General features: G+C 50.9%; 1 protein-coding gene across 50 annotated transcripts in view; it reads left to right on the top strand.

Annotated features, from left to right (window-relative positions):
• The window catches only part of CELF4 (CUGBP Elav-like family member 4), a 289,057-nt gene that overhangs the window by 11,067 nt on the left and 257,370 nt on the right, over window positions 1–20,620 (top strand). The window lies entirely within an intron of this gene.

Below are 20,620 nucleotides of genomic sequence, written 5' to 3'. Positions count from 1 at the left end.
GTCCCATTGTGGAGTGTTGATGGATCATAGGAGAGAGACTGCTAAGATGCAGGGGAGGTGCCTTTGATTGTAAATGAATGTGAGGAAATGGCGCCTCTGGATGGGATGTGAGATGGGGCTTCTTAGGACTGGGTGCTCCCTCGAGGAGCATTTAGGTCTCAGCAAACAAGCCACATCCAATCCTCCCTTAACGTGGGCTGCTTCCTCTCAACCTACACACCGGGGCTGCCAAGGGACAAGCTGGTCCCCTGGCCTCATGGACACTCAGAGTCCCACCCAGGTGCTTACACTCAGTCCTCTGGCCAAGGACCTTGGCCAGTCTCTTTGCTCCCACCCCAGTGAAAATGACCCAGCTTTCCTAGCTGAGACCCAGCTACTGAGGCCACCTGGGACGGTTCTCAGATCTCAGAACTCGCTTCCATCACAGCACAGGCTCAGCGTGGCCACAGAGGGCCAATAGAGAGAGTGAGTCCTGGTGACGAGGTTGTCCTCCGTCCACAGTGCCATGCCCCTTCCTCAGCCCCAAACCTGGGTCTCAGGAGCACTAGGAGAACAGCCTAGAGCCCAGAAGCCAGGCCCTGCCTCTAGACCTTTTCCTACCTTGGACAGGGTCCCCCAAATCGTGTGTGTGGGAGGGCTCCCCTCTCCTTCAGCAGTCGCCTGCCCTCTGATGGTGAGAGGGGGAACTTCGTGCACTCAGGCGCCGGCCCCTGATGCCCAGACGCTGCTTCTCCTGCCGCAGCCCAGGCTCAGCATCTAGGAGCTGCAGACTCCTCTCCTGAAACTCACTCCTTATCCCTACGGGAGAGGGTGGGCCACTTCTTCTGCACGGGAGTCCCCTGCTTGAGTGGGCAGCGTGGGACCCTAGGCCACATCCCTCACTAGGCAAGTCAGACCTGAACCTGGGGCACCGGGAGAGACACACGAAACGAGAGGAGAATCAGAAAATCCGGAACGTGTTGTATGGTTTCAGTATGCATGTGAGTTTTGTTTCATTTCAAAAATGAATAAGCAATTTATAATTTAGTATGTTTTATTCTTAATTCTATACATTAGGGCACCAGAATCTTCCATGTTCACAACCCTGCACCTATGAAACAGGACTAGGCGGAGGACTGATCAATTAGTGATCACTTGGCACACCTGGCACCCAGGTCAAGCTGAGGCCCCAGGGCAGCAACGTAAGTCCAGTTGGTCACCAGAATGAGAGAGACGCAGAGCAGGAGAGCTGCCACTGGCTTAATTAAGGGTTTCATTTTCTCTTCCAATTAAAAAAAAAATTAATTAAAACAAGATCTTTCTATTTACTCTCATCTTGATTACTTAAATAAGTAAATTATTACATTTATTTTAGAGTCAGTTCTGTTGTAATCATGTTGGGCAAGTTTGGAAATCCAGTGGGATAAGGAGTAAAGGGCGACACCTGGGACTAGGTAGCCGAGTCTGTCCCCAGAGAGAGGAGAGCACACGTCAAAGTGGGTATCTCGGCACAGGGAAAGCACACCCTTAGGCTGCTGTGAGTGATCACGTGGCGGACCAGGTCACAATGGCTGACCACTCATACGGAGGAGAGTCAACAGGAGCAGGGCCCCAGGCCACACACAGGGAGCTGGAGACCCGCTCCCCCTTCTCACACTGTGTGCAAGGCCTTGGTTTTGTTTCTCCCTTGTTTCTCAAGTTTCTCAGCAAAACATTAACTTTAAATGTTCTGACCTGTCTCAGCTGAGCTAATGCTTAAAAGGCTGGTCCACAGCAGAGGCCACACCTCTGGGAAGAGAGTGTCCCCAAAGCTGGCAGAGGCCAGAGGAGAAGCCTGCTGAGGCAAGAGTGGAGGCATCATCAACCCAACTGCAGCTAGCTTCTGGGACACCCTCCCTACCACCACCCCCCCAAGGGGAACAGGCCCCCATACTCACCTCCGTGGAGCAGGGGCATGTTTCTGCAAAACAGAGAGATACAAGACATTCCATTTTGGTGGGGGAGATGTGCCATGTACCCCCATGGGGAAGCCTTATGTCTGATGGGGCAGATGGGGCCTCCCTTGAGGAGGCCCAGAGTCATGTGCAATTCAAGGACCTAAGGGTCAAGCTCTTTTTTGGAATGTGGGGACCCACCCTCACCACCATGAAATAGCTGGGAATGGTAGAGGGTAGCACATGCACAAATATAAAACTACCCAATGCAAATGTCCTGTGTAGGGAATGAAAACCCCAAAATGAGAGTAATGAAAGAAAGGTACAGGCTTTCTGCCCAGAGGACTTGCCCTCGGAATCCCAGGTAGAAAGGGCTGGTGAAAGCCAAGGCCGGCACATGAGAAAAAGAGCAGGGAGGCTGGATTGCTGACCGGCCGGTTGTTTTGTTTCTTTTTATTCCATGGTGTTTTGTTTCTGTCCCACTGCAGTGAAATCTCATTCTCAGGCTAGTGGACAAAGGAATTTCTCACTTTGAATAAATCTAGACCCACCACCAGCCTGGCCGAGGGAGAAGAGGTGGGGGTCAGAAGTAGGTGGGTGGGCTGCCGATATGGCCGAGGAAGTCAGTGACACACAGAACCTGCAGGGGCTGGCTTTGGGGCTGCAGTGTCCTTCAGCTGTCCCAACTGCAGCCCACTTAGGCTGAAAAATTACGCGTGGAGTATCTAAACCCATGCCTATGTTCCTTGTCGCCGAAGCAGCCATCCAGATTGTCCCCACAGGCTCACTCGGCTGAGTGTCCCAAGCGATAAACTCTCAGGTTCTAGAGGTTAGATTCTCCCCACACCCTCTGCCCTTCTTCTGTGCCGGCCCCCGGCTCAGGTGGCAAGAGGCATCCGGGCAGTGGGGACGACGCGAGGACAGCAGTTCCTGCGGGTGGTTCTGCTCTTGCAGCCGGAGGAATCTTGGTAGGTCCCAGGAAGAGCTGCTCCCAGGGTGGACAGCACACTCGGGCAATGGTGCCAGGGCCCCTGGACAGCCCATTTACTGCAGGGGAGCATGGGGGAAGCCTCTCCCGTCTCTGGGAGAGAAACCCAGCCCAAAGCAACAGGAATAAATGAGGTGAATTTGGGGGCTTCAAACACCGTATTATTTGTGGTTGACCCTTTAGGAGAGGGAAACACCTCTGTTCTAGGCTTTCCACAGAGCTCGGCACCTGGCATCTCACTGAGAGGAGCAGACCTGGGCTGCAGAGGAGCCGAAGTAACCACACAGCTCCGCTCCCTGCAAGGAGGGTCTTCCGGCGGCCTCCCAGCCCACCGTCCTGCAGCCGCTTCTCCTCTCCCACCCCAAGCCCCAAACCCCGGTGCTCTCAGGCCGCCCAGCCTTCTTAGAACAACAGTCACCAACACAAAGTGACCTCCTTTTTCTATCCTCTCAAAGTCCTGCCCCTTGCTGATCTGACAAATCAAACTGGGCAGATGTGTCCCTGGCGGCTAATGGACATTAATGTGTTACCATTTCTGGTGACACGTGCCTCGTACAGGGACCTTTTAGAGCCCAAGCTGTAACCTGAAGAAACATCTCTAATAGGGGAATTTCCGGCACAGCCAGGCCAGAGGGAGACACTGTGAAGCTGGGAGACCTCTGGCTATTCAGAGGGGCACGGGCCTGCCTGGCCTAAATCTGTGTCGCTGCGGACACGGAACTCCACCTCCCCATGCTGCAGGACCACAGGAACCCGCGCAGCCGAAGCCCTGATGGCTTTACCCATCGCCCAGCAGGGCTGGCACACCCATGGGGCTGTGGTGCCAAAGGTCTAATCAAATATTAAATATGGTCAGTAAACTTAAACCGCATCATATCCAGAGTGCTGAGTCCCTCCCTGAGACCAGCCCAGCGCAGGGGACATTTTCAGCTCAGCTTGGCTTGGGTGTTGGGGTGGGGGCTTCTCGGTTCACGCCCCATCATGGGGAGGAAAAGGGGGGACAGACAGGGCCCATAGCAGGGCGTGAGGCTCGTGGTTTTACTCCTCCATTCTATTATTCATTTCCTCTGATTTTTATCTAATCTCTCCTGATTGTCCTGGTGAAACTTAATAGACAAAGTGAATTTTTATTACATCATCAATATAATCTCTAGGTAATCAGCAGACACGGGGCCACCGCAAGCCCTATAGCTCCTCATCTGGCTTCGTAAATAGTTGGAACAATCACTGCCAAGTGCCACTCTTGCACCTCCTCCTGAGAGGCCTCTCCCTGCTGCGCCCCGTCCCCAGACTTATTCTTGCGGGTTCTGCCTTCCCATGATCCCCCTGCCCAGTGGGCCACATTGCTGGTCGATGGAGATATCTTCCTCATTCGTACATATTTTTAGTTTTCTCCCTCCCAGCTTCAGCTGTTAAAATCACAAATCTGGGGCTTGTTTCGAATGCCAAAATAGCCTAATGTTGACTGATTTCGATTCTACTTTCCTCTGTGCTAGGAATATGATATGTCATAAGAGATTATATAATTCAGTGGATCACAGTGCATACTATAAACCACACTATATACCCAATTAAGTCATATTATATAGTGTACCTATATAGCCTATGAACCAAAGTGTTTCAGTTATTTAAAGTCAAACCATGTATCTTATATACTGTATCATTGATATTAAATTATATATTTCATTTATGTTATAGCATACCTTCCATTTATATAGCATTTTAATCTGTAAAGTGCTTTCTTGTATATTACCACTTTTATCCCTATTGCAACCCGGTACAGTTGATTTCCTTTTTTGTAAAGAAAAATGGGAAAAGGATCATGAAGGAAAATTACAACCTGGTCATATCCTGCCAGGAGACAGGAGAGCAGCTTAGAATGAAAGCCGGCAAGCCAGGGAAGGGGCATAGGCGAACCAGAGGGGCAGAGGCCTGGCTGCTCACCAGACAAGCTGATTCCTGGGGCCTGGCCTGCTGAGCAGCCCCTGGCTAGAGGGCAACCATATTTTAAGGAATGGTTGGTGATTTTTTTTTTTCCTGCAAACCTATCCAAAATTAAATGTGAAGCTGAGCACACCAACTCGCGAGACATCTCTTGGGGGCTGGGCCCATTCGGTGGGGCAGGGGGCAGGCCACACCTCTCTGCAGTGGTTTGGATTTTGGGAAATTGGCAAGCACTACTTAGAGTCAAATCCTATAAATTAGGTGGATAATGAGGCTAAGGAATCTGGCTTTGGGCATCCATACCCTCCACTGTTTGAGGAAGGGGGAATCTACTTCTCACGGGTGGATCAGAGCCAGCCCTGGGAGTGACCAGCCATCCTTCACAAAGTCACCCTTCCAATGCTGTGCTAAAGGCCGATTCCACATATCTGTTCCATGGGTGACCTGTGTGCATCTGGGGGTCATGGGAAGGCTCCTCCAGTTTGGGCCTGACAGTTGGAGGAGGCCTGGAGCCTCACGGGGGCCCCCGGGAGCAGACAGTGTTTAACACTCTGGGCACTGCCTGCTGCAAAAGCAAGTGGCACACCAAGGATGCACGGTCTTCAGGAGCTGGGTGCCTGGGTTCTCGCCCCACCCTGCCACCTCGCTCAGAGTCTCAGCTTTCTCCTCTCTCAAGTTATTGCAATGACACCTGCTCATCCCACCTCGTAGGGTCATCGTGAGGATGGAATGAGCTGAGAGGAGGGAAAATGCAGTATAAAAGTTAAGCTCTCCAGGGTCATTGCCGTGTATTAAGTGCTAGCACCTCCCTCAGACCACAGGGAGCTCCAACAGTCCTGCTCATTCAGAAATAGGACACATGAGACAACATTGGGATTCAAGGATGGGTAGGAGGTAGAAGGAAGTATTGACAAAGCACTTACTACATGGCACACACGCCGGGCTCTCGCTTATTTTATCTCCTCAAATCTTCATGACAAAACTGCGACAGAGATGTCACCGTGCCCCTTTGAATGCCAAGGTAACAGAAACTCCAAGAGCAGTAATGCAAGGGTTATGTGCTAGGAAGATGCAGAGCCAGAATTTGCACCTCAATTTGTCATATTCTCAATCCCACCACATGTCCATGACTGTAACTTCCTCTATGGAAATAAATAAAAAGATCATCTCTTCCATCTCCTTCATTTTACAGATGGGGAAGCTGGAGTCTCGCAACATTATAAGCTAATGTTTTCTTAAGTCTTTCCACACAGTCTTACGGGAACTTTTTGAAAACATGTAACACATGAACACACATGTACACATTACAGATGCACAGATAACTCAGAAACACCCACCTATAGATACACATATACATAGATACACACATTTAGACACACTCACAAATAAACACTCATAGAAATACATAGCGTATGCTCAAATATGGACATTCATACAAATACCCATATATGCAAGCACACACAAAATACAGATACACACAGAAACACAATTCATAGACACATACATATAAAAACATACTGATACACACAGAGATACACACACCACATAAATGCATATACTTAAACAGAGTGTGAGTAAGGCTTAAACAACCACAAGGCCATAGACACAATTTAGCCACAAAACTCTTCAGAAGAAGTCACATCAGCTGACTTAGAGAAAGGGATGACAGGGGCTCAGCTGGGAGGTAGAGAGGGAGCACAGCGGACCCCTCAACTCATCTTTCAGCCAAAAGCCCTCTCACTCCCACTCGTGGGGCCCAGAAGCCCCATAAAGGCCAAGGCCAAATCCTCGTTGGAAATAAATAAACAGAAGGTGTTTGTTGAGAACACTCCCTCTGCAATCTCCCTTTTGCGTCAACCCACAGGATCCTGGCCAAATTTCTGTTCATTTGACCAAAACCCAAGTCAGGTCCTGGAGAAATTTTGGACAAGACTTCCAGGGGCCACCCCAGTTCCATGCACTTGCTATGGACATGCCTCATATAAGTAAAGCCAAACCTGTGGGCGAAGAGGCACCTTCAGGAAAAGGCAATTGGAAGGGAGGAGAGGAGAGTTTATAGCCAGTAGGTTTATAGCCAGAGTTTGTCCTGGAGGCTGGCACTCAGGTTACTTGCTCAGAGCAAGGGAGGATATCTTTGCACGCTGAGTCCTCGGCTGTCCACGTAAGCCTGCTCCTAGCCTGCAGGGCTCCTATTATCCATGGGATCATAGGCTAAGCAGAGAATGTGGCCCTGTACATCTGTATTAAGAGAATAAACACATAAACACACACACACACACACACACACACACACACAGTGAACCAAGTGTTATCAATGGCAAAGAGCTCATCAGAGAACAAGAAATCTATGGTTTCCTTTTCTTTAAAATAAAATGCCGAAGATGTGGGAATGAGTCTACTAAATTTCTACTATTTGAAGGCTGAGCAGACCATTTAGAAATTGAGGCTTTCAGGGACAATGAGGCAGGCCTGCTTTGTCATGCATGTACTTGAACCGTAAGTGCTGGCCAGGAGATGCTGTAGGTGCCACCGGAGGTGGTGCACGTGTTGCCTGTCCCCCATGGACATGCCGTGCTGATGGGCTGTGAGGGGTGAGGCTTCGTGCGCACCTCTGGGGACTATGGCAGAGAAGGGCTGTGAGTGATTGTGGTGCGGCTTATGCTTCTGGCATGCGGTGTGTCTGTTAGAGGCATGCTGTGTGATGCATGTCTTCTCCTTGTGTTTTGCATTCATGCTGTGTCCTGTGAGTCTCTGGTGTGCAGGCGTGCATGTGTGTTGGAGTTGAGGGGTCATATGACTGTGTCAACTGCAAGAGAGCTGTGTCTTCTGTTCTGGTCCCGGAAAGGGAAGGGAGGGCTGTCTGTTTCCCCCAAGGCCACAAAACTCTCTCACCTGGGACTTGCTATCCAAGTGAGCCTCACTCTTTCTCTCAAACCAAGAGTGTCTCATGCCAGGACTACCTCTGCCCCCATCCTAAAGCTCTGGGTGCGCGCACGCGCGCGCGCGCGCACACACACACACACACACACACACACACACACACCCCATCTTCATGCGAATACACCGAAATAGCTGGGGAGACCCAAACAAGAAGACGTGTGGCCGTGTGTGCTCATACGTGCTGAGTGCAGGCGGGCCATGTGGGAGCTGTATTGGGCTGGTGTGGGCCAGCTTTTAAGTGACAGATTGTGTGTACATCTATGACTAGAACTTCTACCAAGTGCATGTGGAAAACAGCAAAAAAGATGGGTCCAACTCCTTGGGTGGGCACTCCTGCAGTTCTCTGTCAGTGCATGTGAGTTAGGGGGCCTTCTGAGGGACCTCTGGCCAGGGTGGGGCGGGGAGGGAGGAGTGTGGGAAAGATCTGTGGGAGGGAAGGGTCCCGCATGCGTGTGGTCATGGGCAGCCGAATTGGGTGGGACGTGAAGTGAGACTGGGTCCTCCAGAGACCTCACTGCTTTCCTAGAGGCATGGCTGGGCCATCTGTGGCATTTTCTGACATCCTGCCCACAGATTCCCCTGGGGGACCAGAAGAAAAGGGGATCGGGGGCTCCTCAACTTCCCAGAAGTTAACCCTGAGCACCCAGCTCCCCTCGGAGACAGTTGAAAGTACAGAGCTGTGTGTGTGTGTGTGTGTGTGTGTGTGTGTGTGTCTGTGTGTCTGTGTCTGTGTGTCTGTGTGTCTGTGTGTGTCTGTGAGAGAGAGAGAGAGAGAGAGAGAGAGAGAGAGAGAGAGAGAGAGAGAGAGAGAGAGAAAGAGAGCGAGCTGCGGGGAACACCAGCTATGGAAAGAGCGAGCCCCTTCCCACTGCCTCCATCTGGGTGGGAGCAGGTGGTGCTCAAACCTGACCAGCAAGGCCAGAGGTAGCACTTGGAAGCAGTGTCTTGGGGAAAGGACAATGCAAAGGAGGGCCATTTTCCCCCAAGAAATGCTCTCTGGCTGAATACATCTCTGCTTGCCTAGATCTGTCCTGCTGTCCAAGCACACAGAGCCCCTAAGCCCAACCCACACATCTAGGACAGGTACCCTGTTCCTTTGCCTCCTCTCTAGGCCACTTAAAGGCTGATTCAGCTTCTGGGTGCAGAAACAAAGGGCAGACCCTCTCTCAGCCTTGCCCCAGCATGAGCTGGAAGGAAAGCCAGTCCTACCTGCCCCTGGGGGTCTTAGAGGTTTTAGGCACAAATCTAGTGGGTACTTCCCTTATTTACTTGGAGGGCTCTGCCATGCTGCTCCCTAAGGACACCACCTTCTGCTCAAACCCAGGATTTTCATTTGTGTTTTGCCTGAAAGTCCTCAGCAGGCAGCTTGCAGGTACGCGGAGCCTTTAGGTGATAACTGCCTTGTCTTTCTGCAGCCCAGATCTGATCGTGACCCTCCCCGGTCTTTCCCAGGACTCCTGTATCAGGATCCTGGAAACCTAGTGAGAAATGAAGATCCTGACCTCTGCCCCGGACCTTGCAATTCCCTGAAGATGGGACCAGGGACTCTGCAGTTAGATAACAACCTCAGGAGTCTCCATACATGCCAACGTCTGGTTCCCGGAGCTGCCTTTGACAGCCTCCAGCCTCATGGTCATCTCCCAGTCCAGATTGTAAGAATACTCTGGCTCCCTCCTGCCCCAAAGCTGGACACTCTTCCAGTGTCCCTAACTTCCTCTGCCTGCCTTGTGGCCCCCGGGCTTCAGTCTTCTCCAGGGACATGGCCTCCCAGACTGCCAGGACCATGTGCTTATACCATAAAACCCTTCCTTAGGCTGTCTCCATAACTACCAGAATGTACATATGTTCTCCACCTGTAGGAAGGAAGTCCTGATCTCACACTCTCACCCTTACACACTTTACTCACACACACAGACACACACAGATACAATCACACAGCTAAACTCACACATAAGACACAAACATACACTCACACACATACATAGACACACACAGATGATCTCACACACACACACAAGAAGTCCCTCTGGTAATGCATGATGTGCAAGTTCTGTCACGTGGTTTAAGCTATACTCTTCCCAGCTCCAGGGAGTCATTACCCTGCCCAGCACCTCCCACAGTTTTCAAGGCCTTCCTAGACCCTATTCAGTGGGAGGCGGAGGGCACTGGAGATAGCACAGGTAGTGCTGAGGTCAAACTCCGAAAAGCTGTGACCTTGGGCAAGTCACTTTACCTCCTAGGTCAGCCTCAGTCTCCTTGTCTAGTGATTGGGAATATACAAACTGCCTAAGTGAGTTAATTTTGAGTATGAAATGTAGCAATCTAGGCAAAGCACTTGGCACAGTGCCTGGAATGTGGTAAGCTTGTGATAAATTGTAGCCGTATAAAAAATGAGAAAGATAAAGAAGTCAAAAGGACTAGCATCCCAGACTCTCTGGCCTTGCTGCCCTCATCCTCACAGCCTGCCTTCCTGGGAGATCGGTTCCACCTCTACTCAGGCTGCCGCAGCCTGGTGCACCGTCTTCCCTTCTGCTTCCCCCAGACCAAAGCCTGCTCTTCTGCAGACACAGCCTGCTCCAGGAAGCTGCTAACGGTGGTGGCCTCGTCAATCTCTGAATCCTCCAGAGATCGAAATCTCCCACCTCAGGGCCCCAGACCAACCGTGCTGTCCCAATTGTTAGTGCCTGTCGGTCCAGCCTCTCTTAGACTGTGAGGTCCCCAAGGCAAGACACAGCAATGGCACTGCGTCTCAGGCATGATTTATGGTAGCCTCCTTCACTCACCTGGAGGGACCGGCCCTGGCAAAGGTCGGTTGCTTTTTTAATATTGCTATCATAAATGTTCCCATTGTAAGCAGTACCTGTCACAGAAAGGATAAACATGATTGGAATGTAGCAAGAGAAAGGTGCCCATATTTCTGCCTCCCAAAGAGAACGATTGTGAATGTTGTGCCGATTCTCCTTAGGTCCAGCTGGCACTGCCACTTAGAAGCCTCGTGCAATATGGACTGAGCCATTTCACACCTGCAGCACAACCAGCACCAGGCTGCATGTTGTTTGAGAAGTTAGAAGAGAGAGCCACAGCCCCTGCCCAGGGAGGTTCACAGACTCCAGAGGAGATAACACTGGGAACAATGATAGCCAAAGCAGAATTAAAACACAACCTACCCTAACTTGCCACCAGCAACCCAACTTGGGATGCTGTTGTGTATCCTTAGCTGCTCTCCTGGGAACCAAGGAGATGCCCGGCTCCAGGGAAGTGGGTCAGATTGTGACCCATCAGGGTTCAGAGGTGAGTGGAACCTCTGGGTTCTAGTCCAGGAGCCACTGGAGTAAGTCACTAGGCTTCTGCATTTTCTCGCCTGAGAATGGAGATGATCGCCTCTAGAAACGCTTTCTGTTTCACCATCTATTGCCCTATGATGTGAAGTTTATGCTGGATTTAGAGTTCAGGGTGGCACAACCAACAGGGACTCCTGGAGGCTGGGGGCAGCAGGTATGGGAAGACTGGAGGAGCTACTCGGAGAGCACAGTCAGGGGTTGGAGGTAACTGGAAACGGGGAGTCCACAAAGGCATTGAGGAGTTTGTGATCAGAGCTTGGTAATGGGTTAAAATAAAAATAGGGTATGATGATGGGCTCTCATTCACACCAACTTCTCCCCAAGAACAAGAGAGGCAGCAGTGGCACCATGGAGAGAGCACTGGACGTGGAGTCCAAAGACCTGTGTATTATTAATCCTTGTGAGCTGGATGATGATCACGGGCATTTTTGTCCCTGAGCTCTGAGCTCTGAGCCTGCAAATCAGGACTAACAACACCAGCTCCATGGGTTGCTGTGGCAATTAAATGAGAACATATAGGAACATCTAGAATGGGCTTGTATAATGGTAATAATCATAATAATAAGAGAAAAGTGGTTATCATGTCTTTATCATTTACCATGTGCTCAGCGCTGTACCAAGCATCCTAATGTGCTATCGCAATTAATATTCTCAGTTCTTGTAGGAGGAAGGTTCAGCTTCTGTCTCTGCTTTGCAGACAAAAAAACAAAACAAAACAAAAACGGAAGCTCAGAGAGTTTAAGTAACTTCCTAGGTCACACAGTGAGGAAATGGCAGAGCAGGGATGCCGAGGCAGCGTCCGCCCCAAAAAGTCACAGGCTTGGTAAAGAAAGAGTGCTCGTTATGCTTAAGCCCCGTGTCCGGGGATGAGAAAGTCCTCACGTGTGCAAATGCCGTGATGCAGGCTCAGAACAGCCAGCTCCTGACGTTCGGTGGATACACAGCAAGCACTCAATAATGAGTGTTTATTTATTGCTTCTGTTTACAGCTTTATTCCCAAAGTGAATTGTTTGTTTAAGTAAGGAGCATTTACCTTTATTACAGTCATTGGTAAATAAAATTATATTTGCATTTCCACAAATATGTATGAGTTTAATTAGTCTTGCAATTCATATACAAGAGCCAGTCCAGGAAACACATTCATGAACTCACACTTCTACCCCAGGCAAAAAGCCTTCTCAGACGAACACCATCAGAATTAAATAATTTATTCATTCACAAGTAGTATCGATCACCCACTCTGTGCCAGGCAAGAATTTAGTTGCTAAGACACAACAATGACCAAGGCAGATAAACTCCTGACTCTCCTGGAGTTTCTATTTTCATGAGAATTAGGTGATAAATTAAAAATAAAAATTAAATACCCGGTAGTATATGCTATGCTTAGGATTAGAAAGTATGGATGGGGAAAGTGGCTGAGGCTGCTCCATACTGTGTGAGCAGGGATGGTGTACATCAGGAGTTGACCATGAAGTTAAGATCCAAACAACAAGTAGAGATGGAAGAAGAGAGCACTTGGACCGGGGGAAGAACAGGTGCAAAGGTCCTGAGGTAGTACTGGGCTTCATGTGTTCAAGAGACGGGAGACAGCCCAGAGTGACAGGAACACAGCTAGGGTGACTGGGAGAGGCAGGTGGAAGGAGGGTGGTGGGGGCAGGTTGCGTCAGGCTTGGCAGGTCAAGGGGGTGCGGTATTGCATTCTAAGTATAGTGAGAAACTGGAAGGGGCACGTTCTTATGTACATCTCGCAGAGATTTCTCTTGCTGCTGTGTGGAGCCAGCTGCTGTAGGAGAGCAGACAGGGAGGTGCAGGTGGCCAGGGGAGCAATGATGAGGGTGTGGATTAGGGTGGACAGTGAAGGTTCGAGAAATAGTTGGGCTCAGGATATACTGGGGACATGAGTCTTAGGACTTGTTGATGAATTGGATGTGGAGTGAAGGCAAAGAGGGGAGCCCAGGAAGATCTGAGCCGCTCAGCAGTGAGTGGCGCCATTTCCTGGGAAGGAATAAGTTTTAGGGGTGGAAGATCAAAATTCTGATTTGGCCATGCTGCGCGTGGCATGCCAGTCAGACATCCAAGTGGAGACATTAAGAAGGCAAGTGAATGTAGGAGCCTGGAGCTGAGTGCAGACCTGGGTGAGAGGCATAAGTACGAGAGGCATTCATGTGTCGTGATATTTAAAGTCATTTATAATAGAACAAATTAAACAAGGTTTCACAGATGTGATTGTCGCTCTTCCTAGCGTGGTCTGAGCATCACTTAGGTCACGGACTATGCAATACACACTATGAGTTGGGCTTGCATGAAGCCTGAGACAGGGTCCGGGGGTCCTCTCCCCAGCTGAGGCAGGCGCACACCAGCACTGGACACCACCGACCCTCGTTTTGTCATTAGCGTATGCAGCAAAGGAGACTGTTCCTCCCGCCTCATCCCCCCTCATACCATCTCCCAGACTTAGCCTGGGTCTGTCCCTCCTAGGCTCCCACCCAAGTCCCTCCTGCTGTAGCTTCATTCCCTCCAGCTTTTGCCAGGGTCACTGCCACAGTGGCGTCTTCCTTGGAGCATCTCTTCCCAGGATGCCAAGGTTGCATTTCACCCAGGAGCGAGAGTGGGAATTGTCCAGGGGTGAGTCAGCCAGATTCACAGCAGAGATATAGGTCGCGGAGTGTTCTTTCCTCTGCAGCCGCTGAGGCCTCGCCACCCTGCCTGCCCCACCACCCGTGTCCTTGTGGCCTGCACGCCCCCACCCCACCGCCCCTGCCAGCCTGACCTCACCAGTGGCTTCTCTGAAGCCCAGGAAGAGAAGCGTCCTACAAGGACTTGTTTAGCCCCCAGAGTCACCACCAAATGCCTGAGGCAGACTGCTGTCCCTTTTTTTCTCACTTTTAAAGTTAAAACTAATAAAAGCAACACATAACAAAATAAGCTGATGTTTTACTTACAAATTAGGACTGAAATCATTCATCTAGGCACCTGGCAGGCTCCAGCAGGCCGGACAGGGGCAAAGGAGACTGCAGGTGAAATGTTCCCGCCAGAGTCACAGGCTGGCCTGCAACACCCGAACTGTTCTCCTCCGACAGCCCAGAGCCAAGCCTCCTTCCTCATCACCATCATAGAGACACACGGCCACACCACCACTACCCTTACAAACATCCCACAACGTGGCCAGCCGGGCAGCTGACAGACAAATGTATCTATTTACATATACGTTTAAATTAATTTTACTTAAATATAATTAAAAATTCAATTCCTCAGTTTTATGGCCATGGTTCAACGATTCAAGAGCCGCAAGTAACTAACTGGTAACTAACCATATTAGGCAGTGCAGACATAAAACATTTCCTTCACCACAGAAAATTCTGATAGACAGCATTTTTCTAAAATACTGCAGGCCAGTAAGGAACTGAGAACATCATGCGTGTACACACTAACAGTGTAGAAACATGTGGGCATGTGTGGGCTTCACAGGAATGTTCACATATGCACAGCACAAGTCTGTGTGTGTGTGTGTGTGTGTGTGTGTGTGTGTGTGTGAAAGAGAGAGAGGTGCCTAGTCCTTGTCCACGACCCCAGACACCCTGCTACCTGAAAGAATGTCATGAACATGGGCTCCAGAATCGAACTGCTTGAGTTCAAATGCTGACTCTCCCACTCTCTAGCTGTGTGACCTTAGACAAGTGGCTTCACTTCTCTGTACCTCTCCTTTCTCTTTATAAAACAAAGATAATAATAGAGCTGTGGCAGAGGGTTGTTAGGAGCATTCTGTGAGATAATATGTGCAAAGCTCAGCGTGGCTCCCCGCACATTGTGAGCTATTAATAAATGTTAGCTGCTACCGTCGTTTCCAGGAGGCAGTGTGTTTGCTGTGCTGGGGCAGCCTGAGAGGAATCATGTAAGGGAGTGCGTCTCAACTCTGACAAGACAGAGGAGCGCCTCATACTCAAGCCCGACCTTTAGGGGAAGGAGCCGACCTTTAGGGGAAGGAGCCGGTTAGAAGCCACAGGGGTCACCACTGGCCTGGGGAAAGGGCACAATGGCAAAGAGATGCTGTGGGGCGGAGAAGGGCACTGGGAAGTGGGGATGCGGATGAGGGGAAGTGTGCCCGGAGGGCGAGAGAACGAGGGTTAGAAGCGGAGGAGTTGGGCCTTAGCATGTTCTTTAGAGCCTTACATCTTCCTGTCCTGCCCTGAAAACGTACCGCTTGGTGAGAGAGAGAAGGAGAACCATGTGCATAACTGTTTCACAATGTCAAAATTGCTTTCTCAATCCAGTAAAGCATCAGGACAGTGATTCCCTCACACCTTGCCCTCTGGGATCTAAAGTCTCACCTGGGAGATGAGACCAACCCACATGCGACAATTGGAATGAAAAAGAACCAGAGCCGGAGAGACACCTGAGGGAATTTCTAGTCCAAGGCAGCCATTTTAACACAAATCAGTTCAACAGGTATTTGTTAACTGCCTGTTCTGTGTAAAGACAGAATTGCAGGGGATTCAAAAAAGAGAAAAGCTGTGAATGAAAATCTGCCCTCAAGGAGTTGAGAGCCTGAGAAGGAGGCCCAAAGGTTAGATGGACATTCCTAGGTGGGTGGGACCCTGGGTGGGAAAGATTACAAATAGTAACTGGTATTGGAAATGGGCTTTGAAGTTTCTGAGTAAGATATTGTACAGAACAAAATGAGGTCCAGAGAGGCTGGGCACCTTGCCCAGGGCAACACAGCTAGTAAAGACTAGAAACAGGCATGAGATCCTTCCACCAAAGGGAGATGAAAAAAAAGGGGATGGATCCCTATGCAGATAGCACAGAGATTAGGCTCTCAGCAGTGCACATGGACGGGAAAGGATAGTCATCCCCCCTCAGTCAGCCTTATCCATCCTGGAAGTCTCCCGAAATGTCCCGCCCAGCGGCAGGATGGAGGCTGCCTGTGTTTTCAGATGTGGCCAGCAGAGGGCACCAGGACTGCTGCACAGCCTCACGGATAGAGTGGCAGCCCCTGGTTCTGGATTCAGACCTGGGGCCCTTCGGGCACAGGGCACAAATATCCACACTCACACACCTGAATGGGGTGCACCAGATGGGAGAGGGACCCAGGCAGCTGTCACCTGGATGGTGGAACTCATAGGGCTATGCTTGAGTGGGCAAAAGAAATCTCAGCTGTCCCCAAATCGAGCACATCCGTAAAGGTGGCACCTGGACTTGATTAAAAGAGGTTTCTCCCAAGATGAGCCTGTGCCTAATCGTGACATAAAATGGGTGTGCTTTCTGTAGGCAAACCACCTCTGGGGTTCACCCCTAAGTCCCCCACAGCCAGCCAGTGGACTAGAAAGAGCTCCTGAAAGGCCACGCGTGTGGAGTCAGGGTGGAGAGAGCAGCCTGAAATGGTCCCCGAAGACCTGCAATTTTCATGTCTTTTTGCAGACACATGACAGAGGAACCATGTCCTTTCACAGAGACCTGACCGGGAACCAGCCTTCCTGCCTTAATAATAAAGGCCACTCACTGTTAGCACTCTGATTGCTCTTCTCAGAAAGACACCCCCAATGATTTCCCAGGACTCCTCTTGAATAGAGGTCCCCCTCCTAGCTGAACAGCCCAGGTCCTCTGAGTATACACGGGCCCACTTCCGTCCAGCCTGAGTGAGATTTCCCAAACTCCAAAGGATCAGAGTCTGAATTCGGTTTTTCTTCTCTTCACTCTGAGAACAAGCTTATGTCTGGCATGGAAAATGGCAGTTTGGAGACTCAGATGACAATAATGATCAAGTGATGGTAACCGAGTGTGGAGCAGGAAACGTGAGGGGAGAACAGGAGGGCATGGAGGAACAGGGAGATTGGGAGTGGGAGAAAGCACGGGTGCGCGCCGAGCGGCCAGAGGGGCGTCAGGAACATCGGGCTGATGCGGGCGACCAGCTGCATCGGCCGATCGGTCCTGCTGGGGGCCAGGAGCAGACCGGCAATGGCTGGGTCGCACCGCGCCACCTCAGGTCGCGTCTGTCCTCAGTCGCATGTGTGTGGATCTTGTGTAGTCAGTCAGCCTGAGCCTCCTGGCAAGGTGGGTGCCTCCTCCCTCACCACGCAGCACACAGCTCATGCCAGCCGGGAGGTGTCATCCTTGTCTTTCTTAGACCACGAAGCTTTACGTGCAGAAGCGTGTGTGGGAGACACAGCAAGCTGGGGACGTGGGCCGTCTGCACGAGCCTGTGGCCTTGTGAGGTAGATGTGCACGTCTGCAGGTTGTGCGGAGGTGGGAAGGAGCAAATATAGAATGCGTCAGGACCTGCCAAGCTAGAGGTCGGGGATCAGCCTGTCTCTGCCATTCATTAACTCACGCCACTGTCTCAGGTGTGTCACAATCTCTTTATGGCTCCATATCTGCTTCTGAAAATGCAGTGGTGACCCCTGCCTCGCTTCCCTCGCACTGATGTTGTGGCGCTCAAATCAGACAAAGAAGTGTAGGAAAGGCATAAGTACCACCACGCAGGTGCCTGGCATAGACCTGCAGCTAGGGACATCTAGCCCGGGCTGGGAAGATGGCTGTCGCTCAGCCGGTTCCTTTAGAGAGGGGGTGGGCAGGCAGGAGGGCACATAGGAGGGAGGCAGGCTCCAGAGAGGAAAGAGTTCCCAGTTGTCCAGGCTCCAACCCATCTTTCACACTAAAGCCTGTCCCCAGGGGCTCCTGACGACCACCAGCATCACCCCACAGCCCTTCTGGCCTGTGTAGCACTCAGCTTTCCCTGAGGAACCCTGTTGGTCTCACCCCTCCCCGTCCCCACACCCCTCCAGGGAATATCCTCCCACCTCCCCTCATCTCTGCAAACAGCTGTGATTCAGAGAGAGAGTCATTTCCAAGGAAACCAAAAAAAAATTTTTCTAGACGTCAGGGGAAATTTCAGCCGCAAAGCAAGTGGTTCCAGAGGAGCATTGATGGCACCCAGGACACAGCTTGGGGCTCCCGGCATTGTCAACAGCATTCTCAGAGGAAGAGACATAAACAGGACATATGTGCAGGAGCACGGGGAGGGAGATGGATGTCTCCCCAAAGTGGAAATTGAAGTCATCGATAACATTCTGTTGTTGTTATTGCTGCTGCTGTTGTTGTTGTTGTTGTTGTTGTTTAGCCACAGGGCCCTTGCAGCTCAGGAACCAAAAAGAGCAGAGCAGAGCGAAAGTCAGCAAAGGCCTTTCACCAGGGACGACCCCACTCTCTGTTTGGCATGGCCAGTAGGGATTCAGATGAAGTTCAGTGCTGAACCCTGTGAAGTCAAGGCACACCTAAGCTGGCCCCTCGGGGTCCCCATGTTCTGGTGGCTGCCCGACCTTCCTGTGGGGCTCAGGGTTGGTTTGGATCCCACACAAAGGACCCTGGTCACTTTCTGTCCCCTCAGAGCTCATGATGGTACCTATATACATTCTTAAACAATAGACTTGTATAAATTCTCTACGTCGCCCATGTGCGCACGCACACAAAGGAGCGTGTATCATAGTGGGCAATGGGATCCATTAACTTTTCCTGTCACTCTCACCATCCTTCTTTGCTAACGAGGTAAAGTGAGTTGGGTCCAGGATCTTGCCCTGTGCATCTCCAAGTCGCATGGGGACTGTCTCCTGGTTGGGAAGTCTGCACCTCAGATTCACGGGGCCATTGCTCTTTGGAGAGCAGGAATGATCACCTTCGGAATTTGTTCCAGATGGTGGCATTAGTCTTATTTTAACATTTCTGAAATGACTACCTAGGAAAAACAACCAAAAGAGGTAAATAAATCCGATAAAGCAGCAGCGGTCCCCAACCGTCGTGGCTCCAGGGACCGGTCGGTGCTCCTATGAGAATCTAATCCAGACGATCTGAGGTGGAGCTGAGGTGGTGACACTAGACCTGGGAAGTGGCTGCAAATACAGACGAAGCTTTGCTCACCTCCTGCTGTGCAGCCCGGTTCCTAACAGGCCACGGACTAGTACTAGTCTGTTGCCGGGGTGTTGGGGACCCCTGCAATAAGGGATATACTATCTCATAGCTTTAAATATAATATAAAGCATTGGATTTGGCCTCTACCAAATCACACGGAGGTATTATTTTTAATCCTGGAATTGCCAATCGCAGGCAGGAAGGCTGTCCAGCAGCATGTTCTATAGAAGAGGACCTGGGTGCAGGGAGACAGGCACAGCAGCTGGGGCCCCAGGGCGAGCATCCTTCAAGAGGAGAGGAGTGCAGAGGACAGTTTCTGCCAGTTCACAGCGTAGACAGCCCTGCCTCCCGGATGCCGCGCTTCAGACTCCCCTTGTTTCTTACAGTGTTGCGAGTGGCCTCAGCCTCTGCTGGCCTGCAGAAGGGGCTCTGTAAACACCCAGATTGTTGGCTGTGTGAGGCTTGTCCCCTGTCTCCAAGACTGAAACCCTGCAGACAATAGGCCAGCCCGGGAAGTGTCTGCATTCATATTCAGTCCTCTGCCTTCCTTCCCTCTCTTCCCCTCCCTCTTCTTCCCCTCTGGCCCTGGGGATGTATTTTGCATCCTTTAAATGATCTTGTTTATTCTATGTGTCGGAATATAGTTATCTGAATATTAATTATGGCTTTAGTGAAGTTCATCGGTTGAATGCAGGAATTGAGAATTCCTCCTTCACTTTCAGCCACCTGCTTTGATTTCTCTGTTTATCTGCTTGACTGAGCTGAAATCAGTTTCTGTAAGTGAAAGTCGGCTGCTTGGAGCAGATGTTAATGCTCAGAAATAGTGTACGGTCTGCTATTAGCATAAGTAGCATGATGCTAATAAATAGAGGTGCGCAGTGCTGGTGGTGCTGGTGGCAGTGGGGACCAAGGGACATCGACCTGCCCGGTGACGGAGCCTGAGCACTGCCCAGAGAAAGAGGGAGAGGCACAGCCTGGGTGTCGGGCACCTCTCTGCCGAAGCCGGCCCCGCCCTCCTCGGTCCCCAGAACCCCCATATGCAGCCGGCTGGGGGCCGATGATTAATGACGCTGAGGGCTGTAACCAAATTGTAGTGCCATTAGCACCAAGTCACGACTGACAACTAGATACATCATCTCTGAGCTTTCTATCCAGCTAACTAATTTAACTCTGTGAATACGGGAAATGCTGCACTGATGCCATAAGGCAAATATTGCCAAGCCAGGAGCCTGCTGGTAACGAATGAGAGAAGAGGAATCCATCAGAGCCCCCTGGTCAGGTCCGCGGCCCTGGCTGGGTCAGCAGATCTGTCTGTATAGCGTGTGGGATTCAGAGCTGTGGAATAACTCCACCATACACCCCAGGAAGTCAGGTCAGTAGGGGACAGGGCAGACCAAGTCCCCACCCCCAGGACCACCCCTCCTCCCCACCCTGCGATGGGAAATAACAAGGTTTCCTTCCAAGTCAGAGAAGGACAGAATCGATCATCATCGCAAGGCCTCCATCTCCATCCCCCAAATTTCTCCCCGTCTCTGCAGCTTCCCACTTTCTCCAGGAGAGGGACTTGCAGGAGCTTTGATGAGAAACAGGTG

Source organism: Rousettus aegyptiacus, unplaced genomic scaffold, assembly GCF_014176215.1.
Source record: "Rousettus aegyptiacus isolate mRouAeg1 unplaced genomic scaffold, mRouAeg1.p scaffold_m13_p_12, whole genome shotgun sequence".
NCBI lineage: Eukaryota > Metazoa > Chordata > Mammalia > Chiroptera > Pteropodidae > Rousettus > Rousettus aegyptiacus.
Note: the sequence above shows the minus strand (reverse complement) of the source record. Positions and strands in the feature narration are given on the sequence as shown.